Below are 18,928 nucleotides of genomic sequence, written 5' to 3'. Positions count from 1 at the left end.
TGGCATCTGCTTGGGACTGACTCTCACCCTCTCCCTTTGCCCTCTGTCCCTCCCCACACTGTGCATGCTCTCTCTCTCTCTCCTTCCTGCCCCCCCTCAAATAACTAAATAAGTAAAATCTTTTTTAAAAGGGGTGCCTGGGGACACCCGAGTGGCTCAGCAGTTGAGTGTCTGCCTTTGGCTCGGGGCGTGATCCCGGATTCCCGGGATCGAGTCCCACATCAGGCTTCCTGCATGGAGCCCGCTTCTCCCTCTGCCTGTGTCTTTGCCTCTCTCTCTCTCTCTGTGACTCTCATGAATAAATAAATTAAATATTTTTTAAGATTTTTATTTATTTATTTATTTATTCATGAGTGACACACAGAGAGAGAAAAGCAGAGACACAGACCGAGGGAGAAGCAGTCTCCCCGCAGGGAGCGTGTCTTGGGACCGACCCAGGATCACGCCCTGAGCCAATGTCAGGCGCTAAACCGCTGAGCCATCCAGGAATCCCCAATAAATAAAATCTTTAAAAAAAAAAAAGGAGTGCCTGGGTGGCTCAGTTGGTTAAGCATCTGTCTTCTGCTCAGGTCATGGTTAAGCATCTGTCTTCTGCTCAGGTCATGATTCCAGGATCCTGGGATCAAGCCCCTCATCAGGCTCCCTGCCCTTCCGGGAGCCTGCTTCTCTCTCTTCCTCTGTCTGTCACTCTCCCTGCTTGTGCTCTCTCTCTGTCAGATAAATAAATAAAATCTTTTTTTTTTTTTTTTTTTTTAAAGAATCAGGCAGGGACGCCTGGGTGGCTCATCAGTTGAGCATCTGCCTTTGGCTCAGGGCATGATCCCTGGATTCCAGGATCAAGTCCCACATCGGGCTTCCTGCATGGAGCCTGCTTCTCCCTCTGCCTATGTCTCTGCCTCTCTCTGTGTGTCTCTCATGAATAAATAAATAAAATCTTAAAAAAAAAAAAGAATCAGGTAATATGTGACTTTGTCTTTCTAGCTTCTTTCGCTTGGCATGGTTTCAAGATTCATCCAAGTTGTAGCATATTCTTTGTTCCTTGTTTCTTTTATGGCTGAATAATATTCCATTGTATGGATGCACCATATTTTGTTTATCTGTTCAACTGTCCATAAACATTTGGGTCATTTCCACCTTTTGACTATTGTAAATAATGCTGCTATGAATGTGGGTGTGCAAATACCTGTTTGAGTCTCCCCTGAACATATCTTGGGATAAATCCCACTTGGCCATGGCATACAATCTGTCTAACATGCTGTTGGATTCAGTTTGCTAGTCCTCCTGTTCTCCTGGTTACCTACCAGCTTCTGGTAGAGGTTTGTCCCAAAGGGCATTAACAGCTGTGCATGCTTGAGAGCCAAAAGAAGACCCTGAAGAAGAGAATGGGAAAATGCCTGTGTCTTCTTGAGGTAGGTAGATTTGCATTACATGGAACTGTCCACAGCAGGTGCAGCTGAAATCCAGGTGGGCCCAGGAGATGGAAAGCAGGGCACTAAGAGGTTACACATACGGTGTAGCATAGATATGTTATGCATATCTACCTGTGTGCATTTATAAATATATAATTCCCCTCTCTGAGGCTGTATAATGTTCCAACCCAACTTTTCTGTACATTTTAAAAAATATTTTATTTATTGGGGATCCCTGGATAGCTCAGCGGTTTAGCGCCTGCCTTCGGCCCAGGGCTTGGTCCTGAAGTCCCGGGATTGAGTCCCACGTGAGGCTCCCTGCGTGGAGCCTGCTTCTCTCTGTCTGTGTCTCTGCCTCTCTATCTGTGTGTCTCTCATGAATAAATAAATAAAATCTAAAAAAAAAGATTTTATTTATTTATTCATGAGAGACACAGAGGGAGAGGCAGAGACACAAGCAGAGAGAGAATCAGACTCCCTTTGGGAAGTGGGATGTGGGACTCGATCCCAGGACGCCAGGATCATGCCCTGAGCCAAAGGCATCTGCTCAACCACTGCCAAAGGCATCTACTCAACCACTGAGGCACCCGGGTGCCCCTTCTAATATTTGTTTCACTCTTAAATCATGTCAGTCACACATGAACAATATAGAAAATTTTAAAATTAGTAAAGGTTATTAGCTTAATCACAGAAACCAACCAACTCTGGCTAATTTAACCAGAAAAGTTTATTTAAGAACACTTAAGGGGTACCTGGGTGGCTCAGTCAGTTACACATCTTCCTTTGGCTCAGGTTGTGACCCTGGGGTCCTGGGATTGAGCCCCACATCTGGCTCCCTACTCAGTAGGGAGACTACTTCTCCCTGTAGCTCCCCCTGCTTGTGCACTTCCGTGCTCTCTCATTCTCTCTCTCAATCAAATAAATGATTTTTTTTATCTTTAAAAAAAGAGACAGGCAAAAATTAATTAATTAATTAATTAATTAATATAAAAAAAGAGAGAGGGACGCCTGGGTGGCTCAATGATTTAGCGCCTGCCCTTTTTTTTTAAATTTTTTTAAAATTTTTTATTTATTTATGATAGTCACAGAGAGAGAGAGAGGCAGAGACACAGGCAGAGGGAGAAGCAGGCTCCATGCACCGGGAGCCCGACGTGGGATTTGATCCCGGGTCTCCAGGATCGCGCCCTGGGCCAAAGGCAGGCGCCAAACCGCTGGGCCACCCAGGGTTCCCTAGCGCCTGCCTTTGGCCAAGGTGTAATCCTGGAGTCCTGGGATCGAGTCCCACATCGGGCTCCCTGCATGGAGCCTGCTTCTCCCTCCGCCTGTGTCTCTGCCTCTCTCTCTCCCTCTGTCTCTCTCTCTCTCTCTCATGAATAAATAAGTAAAATCATAAATAAATAAATAAATAAATAAATAAATAAATAAATAAATACTTAGGAGTGGGGCACCTGGCTGGCTCAGTCGGTAGAGAATGCAACTCTTGATCCTGGGGGTTGTGAGTTCAAGCCCCACATTGGGTGTAGAGATTACTTTAAAAAAATCTTTGGGCAGCCCCAGTGGCACAGCGGTTTAGCGCCGCCTGCAGCCCAGGGCGTGATCCTGGAGACCCGGGATCGAGTCCCACATCGGGCTCCCTGCATGGAGCCTGCTTCTCCCTCTGCCTGTGTCTCTGCCTCTCTCTCTAGCTGTGTCTCTATGAATAAATAAATAAAATCTTAAAAAAAAAAATCTTTAAGGGACCCCTGGGTGGCTCAATCAGTTGCGCCTCTGCGCCTCTTGATTTAGGCTCAGGTCATGATCTAGGGGACACGATCTCAGAGGCCTGAGATCCAGCCGAGCGTGGGGCTCTGTGCTGAGTCTGAAGCCTACTTAAGATTCTCTCTCTCTCTCTCTCTCTCTCTCCCCTCCCCTCCCCCCTACCCATGCTTGCTCTCTCTCGTTCTCTCTCTCTAAAAACAATAATAAAATAAAATAAACTCTTTTAAAAAAGGGATAGGGGAACAGTTAGGATCAATAGCAAGCAAATTAGGCTGAGGACCCAGGTGAAGTCCAAGGCAGCGCCAAGGAGAGGGGAGCCTGCTGCGGGCCCTGCCTGCGATCCACTGGGACAGGGACCAAGGATGGGTACCCAGAGCCCTCTCGTTGCAGACTTCACTGCCCAACCCCATCACCTACTTGAGGAAGGACTTTGACGTCCTCATGGACTGGCTCCTGACCCTCGGGAGTTTATAGAGCAACAGCAGGCAAAGAACAGGTACTACTGCTCCCACCCCAGGAATCTGCCAGATGCTGGCAGTCGCTAAGTGCCAACCAAGAGCCGTCTTGGGCACCTATGAAGCAGAGATGTACTGGAGAAGAAACCATCAAGTTGATGGAGAAATCATCAACATTATCCATGAAAGGCAGGAAGCCTGTCAGCAGAGGAAAAGCAGGAGCTACAGGCAGAGCCGTCCAAGGAGCTGGAGCAGTTCACCCAGTGGCTAAGGCCCCCCAGGACCATGATCACCACCTTGGGCCCCCGCTTTTCTCTGGGAACCCCCTGGCAGAATAGGAGCCCCACCTCCTGGCACAGGGAAAACCTGCGAATAAGGCCACGGATGCCCAAGGCAGCTCCTCCAGCCCCCTCACATGACTGTTACCATTACTGAAATAGAGTAATCAAACCTGAACCAAAAATGAGAACAAAACAGAACAGAACAAACAAAAAATACTTGGGAGCAATAGATAAAATATCCATACAATGGAATACTACTGAGCAGTAAAAAACGAACCAACAAACATAAAACAACCTGCAGCCATATATACAGGCCACAGAATGGATGAACCTCAAAAATGTGAGGAGTGAGATAAGACACAAGCCATCATATGCTGGATGATGCCATTTATATGAAATGTCCAGAAAGGCAAATCTATAGAGGCCACTGGTGGTGTGAGGCTGGGGTGAGAATGGAAACTGACTGGATAGGCCCAAGGACTCTTCCTGGAGCAATAAAAATATTCTAAAACTGGGATGCCTGGGTGGCTAGGCGGTAGGGCATGTGCCCGTCGTGATCCCGAGTCCAGGGATCAAGTCCCACAACGGGCTCCCCATGGGGAGCCTGCTTCTCCCTCTGTCTGTATCTCTGCCCCTCTCTCTGTGTCTCTCGTGAATAAATAAATAAAATCTTTAAGAAAAGAATGGGTTTCACAACTCAGGAAAATGATTAAAAATCATTGAGGGGCTGTCTGGGTGGCTCAGTCACTTAAGCTTCTGCCTTCCGCTCAGGTCATGATCTCAAGGTCCTGGGATTGAGCCCCACATTGGGTTCCCTGCTCAGCGGGCAGCCTGATTCTCCCTCTGCCTGCTGCTCCCCCTGCTTGTACTCTTCTCTGTGTGTCAAATAAATAAATAAACATATTTTTTAAAAAATCATTGAAATGTACACTTGAAGAGGATGATCTTATGATATGTAAAACCTACTTCAATAAAGCTGATTAAATATATATATATATTAGGGTACTGGGACGCCTGGGTGGCTCAGCGGTTGAGCATCTGCCTTTGGCTCAGGGCGTGATCCTGGGATCCTGGGATCGAGTCCCACATCGGACTCCCCGCACAGAGCCTGCTTCTCCCTCTGCCTATATCTCTGCTTCTCTCTGTGTGTCTCTCATGAATCAATCAATCAATCAATAATAAATAAATAAATAAATAAATAAATAAATAAATAAATAAATAAAATGTTTAAAAAAATATATTAGGGTACTTACTGAATTTCCAGGAGACTGAAAATAAGGCTCCAGATCCCAAAGACAGAGAACCAGTTCTGGAGAAGATACGACTGCCATGGCTGTTGGATTGAACCACGACTAATAGTGGACACTGATCTTTTACCAGACCCACCACCCCAGCAGCCTCAGAAAACTGAATCTTGAGGCACATGGGTGGCTCAGTTGGTTAATCATCTGCCTTCAGCTCAGGTCATCATCCCGGAGTCCTGGGATCAAGCTCTGCATTTGGCTCCCCGCTCAGCAAGGGGTTCTGCTTCTCCTTCTCCTTCTGCTACTCTCCCTGCCTGTGCTCACTTGCTCTCTCTCTCTCTCTCTCTCTCTCTCTATCTGTGATCAATAAATAAATAGATAAATAAATAAATAATAAATAAGATGTTTAAAAGATTTTATTTTTTTTTTTATTTTTATTTATTTATGATAGTCACACAGAGAGAGAGAGGCAGAGACACAGGCAGAGGGAGAAGCAGGCTCCATGCACCGGGAGCCCGACGTGGGACTGGATCCCGGGTCTCCAGGATCACGCCCTGGGCCAAAGGCAGGCGCCAAACCGCTGCGCCACCCAGGGATCCCAAAAGATTTTAAAAGATTCAAAGAAAACTGAATCTTGCTATAGCTATTCATCACTGGTTGACTTACCTGTGGCCTCTCCTTCCCATCACTGCTTTTTTTTTTTTTTTTTTTATTTATGATAGTCACACACAGAGAGAGAGGCAAAGACACAGGCAGAGACACAGGCAGAGGGAGAAGCAGGCTCCATGCACCGGGAGCCCGACGTGGGATTCAATCCCGGGTCTCCAGGATCGTGCCCTGGGCCAAAGGCAGGCGCTCAACCACTGCGCCACCCAGGGATCCCCCATCACAGCTTTTGATGCTTAGTTAGGAGCTGGTTGGTGGAGGCAGGAGGAGGTGTGGTGGAAATAGTGCTGTGTATTCCCCAAATCTGTATCCTTGCTTTCTGACCACTCTGCTAAATGACATTTCCCAGACTCCTGTGCAGATGAGTAGAGCCACGTGATGGGAGATCTGTCTAATGGAGTGAGCAGAAGAGATGTGGCTCTCCTGGCTCAGGCAGTTAAGGATGGGTGTGCCTTCTCCACGAGCACAACGGTCAGAAAATCCAGTGAGTTCCATAAATAAAGGGCATTTTTTTAAAGGATGGAGGACTATTATATATTAAAAGACACTTGAGAGAACTACCTACCAAATGACATGTGTAGAGCTGGTTTGGATTCCAGTTTGAATGAATTAAATAAAAATAAGGCATTTTTTTTTAAGATTGTATTTATTCATGAGAGACACAGAGAGAGATGCAGAGACATAGGCAGAGGGAGAAGCAGGCTCCCAGCGGGGAGGCCAATGCAGGACTCTATCCTAGGACCTGGGGATCATGACCTGAGCCAAAGGCAGAGGCTCAACCTCTGAGCCACCCAGGCATCCCAAAATAAGGCATGTTTGAAACAAAACACTTTTAGAAACAACTATTTTTTTTTCTTTTTGAAACAACTGACTATTAATTCGGAATGAGATATTAAGGAAGAACTGTTATTTTCCTGTGTGTAATAATGATATTGTGAATATGCTTTTTTTAAAGTCCTTATCTGTTAGAGAAACATGAAATACTGATAGGTGAAATTATATGATGTTTTGGATTTTCTTTAAAATATTCCAGCCCAGGGCAGCCCGGGTGGCTCAGCGGTTTAGCGCTGCCTTCAGCCCAGGGCCTGATCCTGGAGACCTGGGATCAAGTTCCATGTCGGGCATCCTGAATGGAGCCTGCTTCTCCCTCTGCCTAAGTCTCTGCTTTTCTCCTGTGTCTCTCATGAATAAATAAATAAATTCTAAAAAAATAAAATAAAATATTCCAGCCCCAGAGGTGCCCAGGTGACTCAACTGGTTAAGCAACTGCCTTGGGTTCATGTCATGATCCCAGGGTGCTAGGATCTAGCTTCTTTTTGGGCTCCCTGCTCAGCAAGGAGCTTGCTTCTCCCTCTCCCCTTTGCTCATGCTCTCTCTCTCTCTCTCTCTCTCTCAAATAAATAAATAAAATCTTAAAAAAAAAAAAATTCCAGCCCAGAGGTTTCGGTTCTCATCAAGATAAAATAAGCACATTCCATCCTGTCTCTCCCAGGAATGCATGGAGCAGCTATCTGATGACTCTGAAAAGTAAATGGATTAAGACAACATAAAGACAAGCCACAAATATTTGCAAAGCACAAATCCAGTAAAAGTCTTATCTCTAAAATGTACAAAAAATCAAAGAATTCTTAAAATCCAATGATAAGGGCAGCCCCGGTGGTGCAGCGGTTTAGCGCCGCCTGCAGCCCGGGGTGTGATCCTGGAGACCCAGGATCGAGTCCCACATCAGGCTCCCTGCATGGGGCCTGCTTCTCCCTCTGCCTGTGTCTCTGCCTCTCTCTCGCTCTCTCTGAATGAATAAATAAATAAATCTTAAAAAAAAAAAATCCAATGATAAGAATACAACCAGATTTAAAATGGGCAAAAGATGGGCAGCCCCGGTGGCTCAGCGGTTTAGTGCCGCCTGCAGCCCAGGGTGTGATCCTGGGGACCCCAGATCGAGTCCCACATCAGGCTCCCTGCATGGGGCCTGCTTCTCCCTCTGCCTGTGTCTCTGCTTCTCTCTCTCCTCTCTGTGTGTTCTCATGAATAAATAAATGAAATCTTTATAATAAATAAATAAATAAATAAATAAATAAATAAATAAATAAAATGGGCAAAAGACTTGATAAGTCACCACATAAGATATACAAATGGCCAACAATCATATGAAAATATATGCCCCCAAAAAAAAAAAAGAAAATATATGCCCAACATCCTATGTCATTAGGGAATTGCAAATTAAAACAACGAGATACAACCACACACCTATTTGAATGGTTAAAATCCTAACCACTGACAATATCAGGGTACCTGGCTGGCTCATTGTTGAGCATGCGACTCTTGATTTTGGGATTATAAATTCAAGCCAAACAGTGGGTGCAGAGATTACTTTAAAAAAAAAATCTTTTTTTTTTTTAAAGAGTGTGCTGAGGGCAGCCCCTGTGGCTTAGGTGTTTAGTGCCACCTTCAGCCCGGGGTGTGATCCTGGAGACCCGGGGTCGAGTCCCACGTCGGGCTCCCTGCATGGAGCCTGCTTCTCCCTCTGCCTGTGTCTCTGCCTCTCTCTCTGTCTCCATGTCTCTCATGAATAAATAAATAAAATATTTTTTTTAAAAAAAAGTGTGCTGAGATATTCTTTACATACATACATGCATACATAAAATCTTTAAAAAAAAAAAAAACCCACAGATTGGGGCACCTGGGTGGCTCAGTGGTTGAGTGTCTGCCTTTAGCTCAGGTGGTGACCCTGGGCTCCCTGGAGGGAGCCTGATTCTCATTCTGCCTGTGTCTCTGTGTCTCTCATGAATAAATGGATAAAATCTTAAAAAAAAAAAAAAAAAAAAAAAGAGGGATCCCTGGGTGGCGCAGCGGTTTAGCGCCTGTCTTTGGCCCAGGGCGCGATCCTGGAGACCCGGGATGGAATCCCACGTCAGGCTCCCGGAGCATGGAGCCTGCTTCTCCCTCTGCCTGTGTCTCTGCCTCTCTCTCTCTCTCTCTCTCTGTGTGACTATCATGAATTAAAAAAAAAAAAAAAAAAAAAAAGAGAGAGAGAGAGAGAGAGAGAGACAATATCAAGTTCTGATAAGGATGTGGCAAAACAGAAACTCATTCATTGGGAATTCAAGATGATATAATCACTTTGGAAGACAGTTTAGCAGTTTCCTCCAGAACTAAACATAGTTTTACCATACAATCTAGCAATTGTGCTCGTATTTACCCAAGTAAGTTGGAAACTCATTTCCACCTGCACACAAATGTTGATAGCAGTTTTATACCTTTTTTAAAAGTTTTTTTTTTTTTTAAGATCTTATTTATTTATTCATGAGAGACACAGAGACATAGGCAGAGGGAGAAGCAGCCTCCTCTCAGGGAGCCTAATGTGGGAATTGATCCCAGAATCCCGGGATCACACCTCGAGCCGAAGGCAGACGCTCGACCACTGAGGCATCCAGGAGTCCCTAAAAGGTTTATTTTAGAGAGAGAGTGCATGCGATCTAGCGAGTAGGAGGACAAAGGGGGAGAGGGGATGAGCAGAGGGAGAGTAGCAAACTCCATGCTGAGCTGAAGCGGAAGGAAGGGCTCCATCTCACCACCCTGAGATCAACACCCAAACTGAGATCAAAACTTGGCTGCTTAACCAACTTAGCCACCCAGGCACCCCTATTCCTAATTTCTAAAAACTTGAAGCAATCAAGGTTTCTTTCAACAGGTGTATCGAAAAACAAACTGTGAGACATCCATACAATGGACTATTGTACAACAGGAAAAAGAAATGACCTAATAAGTTCCGAAAGGATGTGGAGGAAACAAATATATGTTGACAAGTGGAAGAAACCATATAAAATGGTTATGTACTGTATAACTCTAACTAGGTGACCTTATGGAAAAGACTAAACTGTAGAGACAGTTAAAATATCAGTGGTTGCCAGCAGTTGGTGAGGGTAGAGGAAGAGGAATGCCTATATGGGGCACAGAGGATTTTTAGGATAGTGAAAATATTCTGCAAGACTCTATAGGGGTGGATACATGACATTATGCATTTGGCAAAACCCACAAAACTGTACAACACAAATAATGAACCCTAATGTTAACTATAGACTTTACTTAAAAATAATGTATCCATGGGGCAACTGGGTGCCTCAGTCAGTTAAGTGTCTGCCTTGGTCTCATGTCAAGAACCTGGGGTCTTGGGATCAAGCCCCACAGCAAGCTCCCTGCTCAGCGGGGAGTCTGCTTCCCTCTCCCCTCTCTGCTGATTCCCTGCTTGTGCTCTCTCTGTCAAAAATAAAGGAAATCTTTAATAATAATAATAATAATAATAATAATAATAATAATGCATCTATATTGGTTCATCCATTATAACCAATGTACCATAAAAATGCAAGATGTTGATAATAGGAGAAAATAGAGTAGGGGCAGGGTATATGGGAAGTTTCTACAGAGTTTTCCAATTTTTCTGTAAACCTATACATGCTCTAAAAAAATTAATTTTTTAAATTAAGTTTAAAAAAAAGATTTTATTTATTAATTCATGAGAGACACAGAGAGAGGCAGAGGCAGGCAGAGGGAGACACAGGCTCCCCACAGGGAGCGCAGTGTGGGACTCAATCCCAGGACCCCGAGATCATGACCTGAGCTGAAGGCAGACGCTTAACCACTGAGCCACCCAGGTGCCCCTAAATTAATATTTTTAAATTCAGGGACACCTGGGTGGCTCAGTGGTTGAGCACCTGCCTTTGGCGGCCCAGGGCATGATCCTGGAGTCCCTGGATCAAGTCCCACACCAGGTTCCCTGCATGAAGCCTGCTTCTCTCTCTGCCTATGTCTCTGTCTCTCTCTCTGTCTCTCTCTCTCTCTGTGTCTTTCATGAATAAATAAATAAAATCTTTTTAAAAAATTTTAAATTCAGATTTATTTATTTGAGGGGGTGGTAAGGGGCAGACGGCAAGGAAGAGAGGGCATCTCAAGCCAACTTCCACTTAGCATGGAGCCCAACACAGGGTTCAATCTTGTAACCCTGAGATCAAGACCTGAGCCAAAATCAAGAGTCTGATGCTTAACCAACTGAGCCACCCAGGCACCCCAATTTTTTTTAAGTAGTCAAGCAGTCTGGTTGAGTAAGGAAATCATAACTCAAATTGTCACCAAAACAGCAGTGACTTTGTCATTGCTTTTCCTCTGGTATTTCCCACTTAAAAGCAGCCCAGAACTCAGAGCTACTCACTAGGTGAAGACAAAAATAACTTTTAAAAACAAAAACAAAAAACTGGTCTGAAGAGCAGGAAGGGAGGATCTATGGGTCAGAGAGAGTGGGTGGCACATACACAGGATAGATCAAAATCAAACAGGCCTGCAACATCTTGGAAAACTGAACTGATATTGGATCCACATCCTGGAGAAAGTGGGTTGCAACTTGAAACCTGGACCTGAGTTGACTGCCTGCCTGCCTTCCTGCCAAGGCAAAAAAATCAACATTCTCCATAGGATTTAAATAAGACCCAGCATGTCATAATTTAACATTATGTTATATAGAATATTCAAATTCTTGAGACTACAATCCAAGACTACTCAATGTATGAGGAAGTAGGACATTCCCAAATACTCATAAAGGAAAAGAAAATCATCATATGCCAACCCTAACATAATGTGGGCCTTAGGATTTTCAAATACTTTAAAGCAGATCTTATAACTATGCCCAAGAAGTAAGAGCAAACACTCTTGAAGTAATGGAAACAGAGAAAACCTCAATAGAGAAATAGAGCTGTTTAGAAAAAAGAACCATACATGGGACACCTGGGTTGATCCAGTTGGTTAAGCATCTGCCTTGGCTCAGGACGGGATTCCAGGGTTCTGGGATCAAGCCCCCACATCTGGCTCCCTCCTCAGAGGGGAGTCAACTTCTCCCTCTCCCTCTGCCTCTTGCCCCGGCTCATGCTCATTCTCATACACACTCTCTCTCTCAAATAAATAAATCAAATCTAAAAAAAAAAAAAAACCACATGGAAATTTCAGAACTGAAAAATACAATGACCAACATTAATAATTCACTGGATGGGCTAAGTTGCAGAATGGAGATCAAAAGGCAAACAGATAATGAACTTGAGGATAGAGAAAGAGAAAATATCCAATCTCAACAACGCAGCTGTGGGATATGAAAAGGATATGATACTCCTGTCATCAGAGTCACAGGAAAAGAGGAGAAAAAGGAGTACCTCGTACTTGGGTGGCTCAGTGGTTAAATGTCTGCCTTTGGCTCAGGTTGTGACCCTGGGGTCCTGGGATCGAGTCCCACATCGGGCTCCCCACCGGGATTCTGTTTCTCCCTCTGCCTATGTTTCTACCTTTCTCTCTGTGTCTCTCATGAATAAATAAATAAAATCTTTTTATTAAAAAAAAAAAGGAGGAAAAGAACTGTAGTACAGAAAAAATTTTTAAGATTTTATTTATTCATTTGAGGGAGAGAAAGAGACAGAGAGCACAAACAGGGGGAGAAGCAGACTCTGCACTGAGCAGGGAACTGAACGTGAGGCTCAATCTCCAACCCCGGATCATGACTTGAGCCACTTAACTGTCTGAGCCACCCAGGCACTCTCAGAAAAAAAAATGTTTGAGGAAAGAATGGCTAAAAACTCCCCTCAAGTGGCAAACGATGCAAGCCTACAGCTTCTTGAAGGCAGAGATTTTTGTCTGTTTTCCTCACTCCCAGTGCAACGCCTGGCACTGAGCATCTGTTGGATAGATAAGACCCCGGGACTTGTGGGAGCATCTCCAATAGATCCGGAGTGGGCACTGGAAAGTTGCCTTTTTTTTTCCTTAAGATTTTTTTAAATTTTTTCATTTGAGAGAAATAGACAGTACAAGCTGGGTGGGGGGCAGAGGGAGAGCAGATTCCCCACCAAGCAAAGAGTCCCAGCCCCCAGCTGGGCTGGATCCCAGAACCCTGAGATCATGACCTGAGCTGAAGGCAGGCGCTTAACCCACTGAGCCATCCGGGCGCCCCTGGAAAGTTGCCTTTTAACAAGCCTCCAGTGAGGTTCTGCTGCTCTAGGAAGTTTGAGAACTCCTAATTCAGCTCTTCCTCCTCTCCCACCCAATTCCATGCCTGTAGCTTCTTGCATCCCACATACCATCTCCTTCTGGAATACCAGCCAGACGCTCCCTCCCCCGCCAGCCTGGACGTACATATGGAACATGATGGTTGTTTCTTGAGGCCCCTAGGGATCCTTTGAAGACAGAATGAGTGTCTCCAGTGTGTCTCATTCTCCCATTTAACCCCACAATAGGCACAAGTGCTATGTTCCCATTTCATGGATGAGCAAACAAAGGGCTTCAATAGGTTCAGCCATGGATTCAGGATTACACTCCATGCGTAAGTGGCAGAGAGAGGCCTTGGACTCTGGTCTGATACTGTGTCATGTAACAAGAGTCAAAACAAATACTGATTGAACACCTGTTACAGGCAGACTCTGGTCTAAGCATTGCACACCCATTAACGCCTTTCCCTCTCCAGGCAACTCTTTGAGACAGGGACTGTTTTCTTCCAATGTTGTAAGTGAGAAGACGGAGGCATGAAAGTGTGCATATCTTCCTGGAGTCCCTCGTAACCAAGTTCCTCTTTTGATCCCAATCCCTGTTTGTTCAGAAATCCTAACGTGTGTTTTAAGCTCCTGTTTTTTTCTGAATGTCATTATCATGAAGTCAGATAGGAAAATAAGTAGTTCTTTGTCATAATGAGCACCGGATATTGTATAGACGTGTTGGATCCCTATATTATACACCTGACACTGATATGACCCTGTATGTTAATTAACTGGAGTCTAAATAAAAACTTAAAAAAAAAAAAAAAAGAAGAAGTTCAAAGGACAAAGATCTCAAGGGGCACCTGGGTGGCCCAGCCAGTTAAGCATCTTACTCTTGAGGGATCCCTGGGTGGCGCAGCGGTTTAGCGCCTGCCTTTGGCCCAGGGCGTGATCCTGGAGATCCGGGATCGAATCCCACATCAGGCTCCCAGTGCATGGAGCCTGCTTCTCCCTCTGCCTATGTCTCTGCCTCTCTCTCTCTCTCTCTCTCTCTGTGTGACTATCATAAATAAATAAAAATTAAAAAAAAAAAAAGCATCTTACTCTTGAAAATATCAGTGAGGGTGACAAAACATGAGAGACACCTAACTCTGGGAAATGAACAAGGGGAAGTGGGCGGGGGGGGGGGACTGGGTGATGGGCACTGAGGGGGGCACTTGGCAGGATGAGCACTGGGTGTTATGCTATATGTTGGCAAGTTGAACCCCAATAAAAAAATAAAAAAAAAAACCATCTTACTCTTGATCTCTGGGTTGTGTGAGCCAGAAGCTTTGCCTTGGGCTCCATGCTGGGCTCGGAGCCCACTTAAAAATTAATTAATTAATTGATTAATTGATTAATTAAACAAAGGACAACGATCTGGAAAAAATAGCCATCAGATTTAATGAGAGTTATCCCAGGCACAAGGACAATGAAAAGTTATCATCTCTTCATGTATTATTTTTTTGAATGATACATGAAGACACTCTAGCAAAAGGATTCCCAAGAAAACAGATATATAGAAAGGAAAACGTGATGCCCCCCAGCTCAAGCCCCCACCGGATTCCCCTCCCCAGGAACCAGAACTAACCACACTTTGCATGTCCCCGTCCCCTTTCCTCCACACCAATGGTCACAGACAAAACCATAACTTAAGGTTTTGTTTTCCTGTGTACATAGACTTCCTCTTTCCAAATCAAACATTTCTTAATGCTTAACTTCTTTACTTTTTCTTCTTTTTTTAGATTTTATCTATTTATCATGAGAGATACAGAGAGAAAGGCAGAGACATAGGCAGAGGAAGAATTTTTTTTTTCTTTTAGTACAAGCACACTATACTTTTGTAATCAGAGAAAGAAAGGGCAGAGTGTCCTATTTTGGTGTGGAGAGCTCTCCACAATTTTTGAAATTTCAAAATGTAAAATACAAAGAGATGAAGTCGTCTGGGATGGCCCAGAGCTCAGGATCTGGTGCAGGCACCTCATGCACTTTCCCAATATTTTCCCTGTGAGCTTTCTGGAACATAGAGTCAATGATTAACTGCATGGTTCTGCTGCCAGCAACACACACAGGGCCCACCCGCCCAGGACTGGAGCAGGGGACTGTCTTCCCACAGGCCACACATTAGGAAAAGCAACATAAACCAAGGTGGTATGGTAATAAAAATAGCTACATGCTCCTTGGAAGGTTACTATTTGCTTTGAATCCTCTAAATCAGCATAATCCCATAAAATCATAAAACAAACTGCATATGAAATTTTACATTTTCTGGTCATAAGGTAAAAAGAAACCACTGAGGGGCACCTGGGTGGCTCAGTGGGTTAAGTGTCTCATTTCCATTCAGGTTGGGATCTCAGGGTCCTGGGATGCAGCCCAGCATCGGCTCTGCACTCAGCAGGAAGTCTGCTTGTCCTTCTCCCTCTGCCTCCCCTCCCATGCATGTGAAAGCTCTCTCTCTCTCTGTCTTAAAAAAAAAAAAAAGAAAAAAGAATAAGAAAGAAACCAGCAAAATTATTATTTTATTTAGCCCACCATATCCAAAATATTATCACTTCAACATGTAAAAATATTAAAAAGCCAATGATGGGTTATCTTACCTAAATCTTCGAAATCGGTGTGCATTTGACACTGACAGCACATCTGGATTAGGATCTGCCACATTTCAACAGCGCTAATGCCACATGTGGCCGATGGCTGGCTACCCCGTCAGACAGCGTAGGTTAACGTGGCTTATCCATATGCACTCATGGAAACTTCACAACTCTATTCCCATTTCAGAGAAGGGGAAACTGAGCCCCAGAAAGGTTAAGCAAGAGTTAACAATTGACTCAAACCCTTACTGGTTCCAAAGTGTACCCCTTGACCTGTATACTTCCCATTCTCAATTCTAGCTTGAAGGTGTGTCGTGCTCAGCGGGCCTGCATTCACGCCCTGGCTATGTCGCCTATAAGCTGGATGCCTTGCATACTTTGCTTAATCATTCTGAAACTCAGATTTGTCATCTGAAAAAGGGACAGTGACACTGAAGTCACAAGGCAGAGAAATGAATGGATGGCCCAAAGCCCTGAGGACACCCCACAGAGAGCCAGGCACCTGGTGAGCCCTGGATACATTCCGGGTATTTTAGCCATTGCAATTTTTCCACTTACTGAATTCATCCAAGCAGAGACCCAAACATGTTACCCAACCTTTGTACATAATGCATTCCTGGAAATGTGTTTGAAGCTGATTTCGCAAAACTCAAACAATAGATTTCTGTGCTGTAAAGAACATCCCATTTACTAAGGACTAGGCAAAGTATGAAATTCCAAACTACTTATCATTTCTCTCTCTCTCTCTCTCTTTCTCTCTCTAAAGATTTTATTTATTTATACATGAGAGACACAGAGACACACGCAGAGGGAGAAGCAGGCTCCATCCCGGGAGCCCGATGTGGGACTCGATCCAGGATCACGCCCTGAGAGAAAGGCAGATGCTCAACCGCTGAGCCACCCAGGCATCCCTCACAAACAAGGGATGCCCTCACGTACAGTTTAGAGATTTCCTGTTGGGCAGCCCGGGTGGCTCAGCGGTTTACCACTGCCTTCAGACCAGGGCCTGATCCTGGACACCCAGGATCGAGTCCCACATCGAGTCCCACATTGAGTCCCACATCGAGTCCCACATCAAGTCCCACATCAGGCTCCCTGCATGGAGCCTGCTTCTCCCTCTGCCTGTGTCTCTGCCTGTCTCTCTCTCTCTCTGTCTCTCATAAATAAATAAATAAATAAATAAATAAATAAATAAAATCTTAAAAAAGAAATAAAAAATTTAAAAAATAGAGATTTCCTGTGTCCGCACACCTCCAACTCTGGGCATCCCCAAATTTCTTCATTTGGCTAAACTGAGGGGAAATGGGCTAGATTATGAAAAGCACACACGTGCTCCATTTGCATTCATTTCCTCCACAATTAAACTGGTCACTCAGCTTAACCCTCAAAGGATCCGGATGAAAGATCTGTTTCTTTTGGCATGAGCTTCCCTTCCCTCTACTGGCGCAACGTAATGGACCAAACCCCTACCCATCTTTGTGCACCCAGGCTGCACCTCTTCAACTAGGAAACTCTTATTCACCCTTCAGAGAGACCTAGAGTAAGTTCCCGAACCTGTTTTCCCATTTGTAATAATATCACCCTCTTGATGGGGTTGCTGAGAGGATCACATGATATACCTAGTTTCAAACACTTGACACAGTGTTTCACAGCATTAGGATTTCAGCTCAAGGGGTATCTCCTCCAGGAAGCCCTCCCTAACCGCACTGCCCAGATCAGATTCCCCGTTATTCTATCTCATGGACCCCTCCGTGACTCTTTTTTAGCATATATCATAAATAGAATAATTACTTGTGATATCATCTGCTTCGTGTTTCTTTTGACCATTAAGACCATTAAGCTCTGGGAGGGCAGAAATGGTGCCCAGCACCATGCCTGCCAACACGGGAGGCACTTGATGCAGCTCTATCAAATTAACAAAAGTGATGAGGGAGCAGAAGGCTAGCTGAGGACCAAGCGGAAGCTGACACCCCACAACCTTCTCGCCTCCCCCTCCTGGGGAGAGTACCTGTGACATTCCTCCGTAAAACTTCCAACTATCCTAATGTTAATGCTTTGCTAGCATACTTAGCTTGATAATAGCAAGGCCTCTGGTATCCTGAGGGTCCTCTTTAGCATATGAAAGTCCTTTTGGACACCTCTCTTTTTCCCAACCCCAGAGTATATAATTAATTGCTCCTCACAGCCTCAGGTCGGCTCTTGCTGCCCATAGGTCCTGTCCTGGTGCTTTACTAAAACGACCATTTTACACCAAAGAAGTCTCAAGAATTTGTTCTTGGCCGATGGCTCTGGACCTCACTCCACCAAATCTCACCTTACATTCAAAAACTACATCAAATGGTTAGGTCAGTAATGGCTCGGTTTTTGACTCAATTATACCAACATATTAAAGACTACTTTTTTTTTTTTTTAATTTATGTTTTAGAGAGAGTGAGTTGGGGGGACGGGGCAGAAGGAGAAGAAGGGAGACAATCTCAAGTCAACTTGCGGCTTGAGCAAGCCCCAGAGCCCGCCTTGGGGATCAGGATGTGAGTTGAAATCAAGAGTGGGACACTTAGGGCAGCCCTGGTGGCTCAGTGGTTTAGTGATGCCTGCAGCCTGAGGTGCGATCCTGGAGTCCCGGGATGGAGTCCCGCATCAGGCTCCCTGCATGGAGCCTGCTTCTCCCTCTGCCTGTGTCTCTGCCTCTCTCTCTCTGTGTGTGTCTCTCATGAATAAAGGAATAAAATCTTAAAAAAAAAAAAAAGAGTGGGACACTTAACCAACTGAGCCCCCACATCGGGGTACCCCCCCGAGGCTACTTCTTATCACTGTCATCAGCACATCTATTTTCTCCCCATCCACACCTTTCTATAAAGACAAAAGATAAAATGCAGTAATGCTCAGACCGTTGCACAAACAGGCTGCCCTTGGCCAGGCCAAGATGGCCACAAAGCTCAGAGAACCCCACAAAGCTCAGAGAACTGTTGGTGGGTAAGCAGCGCCCCCATGTGACTGCTGGAAACGTTGGTTTCTCTCTCCATCTACAATTGGGCCAACATTCTATATACTCCGGTTGTATCTTCTGTTTGTCCTTCCTAATCAACTGCCCTCAGGGGCTGATAGCAAGGCTGGCTCCCTTGCTCCCCTTGCCTTGTGGTGCAGCCAACAAGAGGCTCCAGCAGGAGATGGGGGTATGGGAGCGGCAGGTGAGGTCTTGATCTCCCTCTCCCTGAACGGAAGCCAGATCCGGTGACTGGATTTTAACATCCAAAAGGTGGCAGTGGAAGTGATGCTGTGTGACTTCCGACACTAGGTCATAAAAGATGCAACTCCAAGTCCCACCTGGCTTTTCTTCTCTGGTTGGATGGCCCGCCCTAGGGAGGCCAGCTGCCAAGTAGGGAGTACATGCGAGCAGCCGAGCAGCCCGAGTAGGGAGGAACTGAGGCATTCCCACCAACAACCAGCACCCAACAACCAGCACCCACCAGCCAGCCAGGTTGAA

The sequence above is a fragment of the Canis lupus genome, chromosome 19 (genome assembly GCF_048164855.1).
Source record: "Canis lupus baileyi chromosome 19, mCanLup2.hap1, whole genome shotgun sequence".
NCBI classification, from domain to species: domain Eukaryota; kingdom Metazoa; phylum Chordata; class Mammalia; order Carnivora; family Canidae; genus Canis; species Canis lupus.
This window is presented reverse-complemented; position numbering follows the sequence as displayed.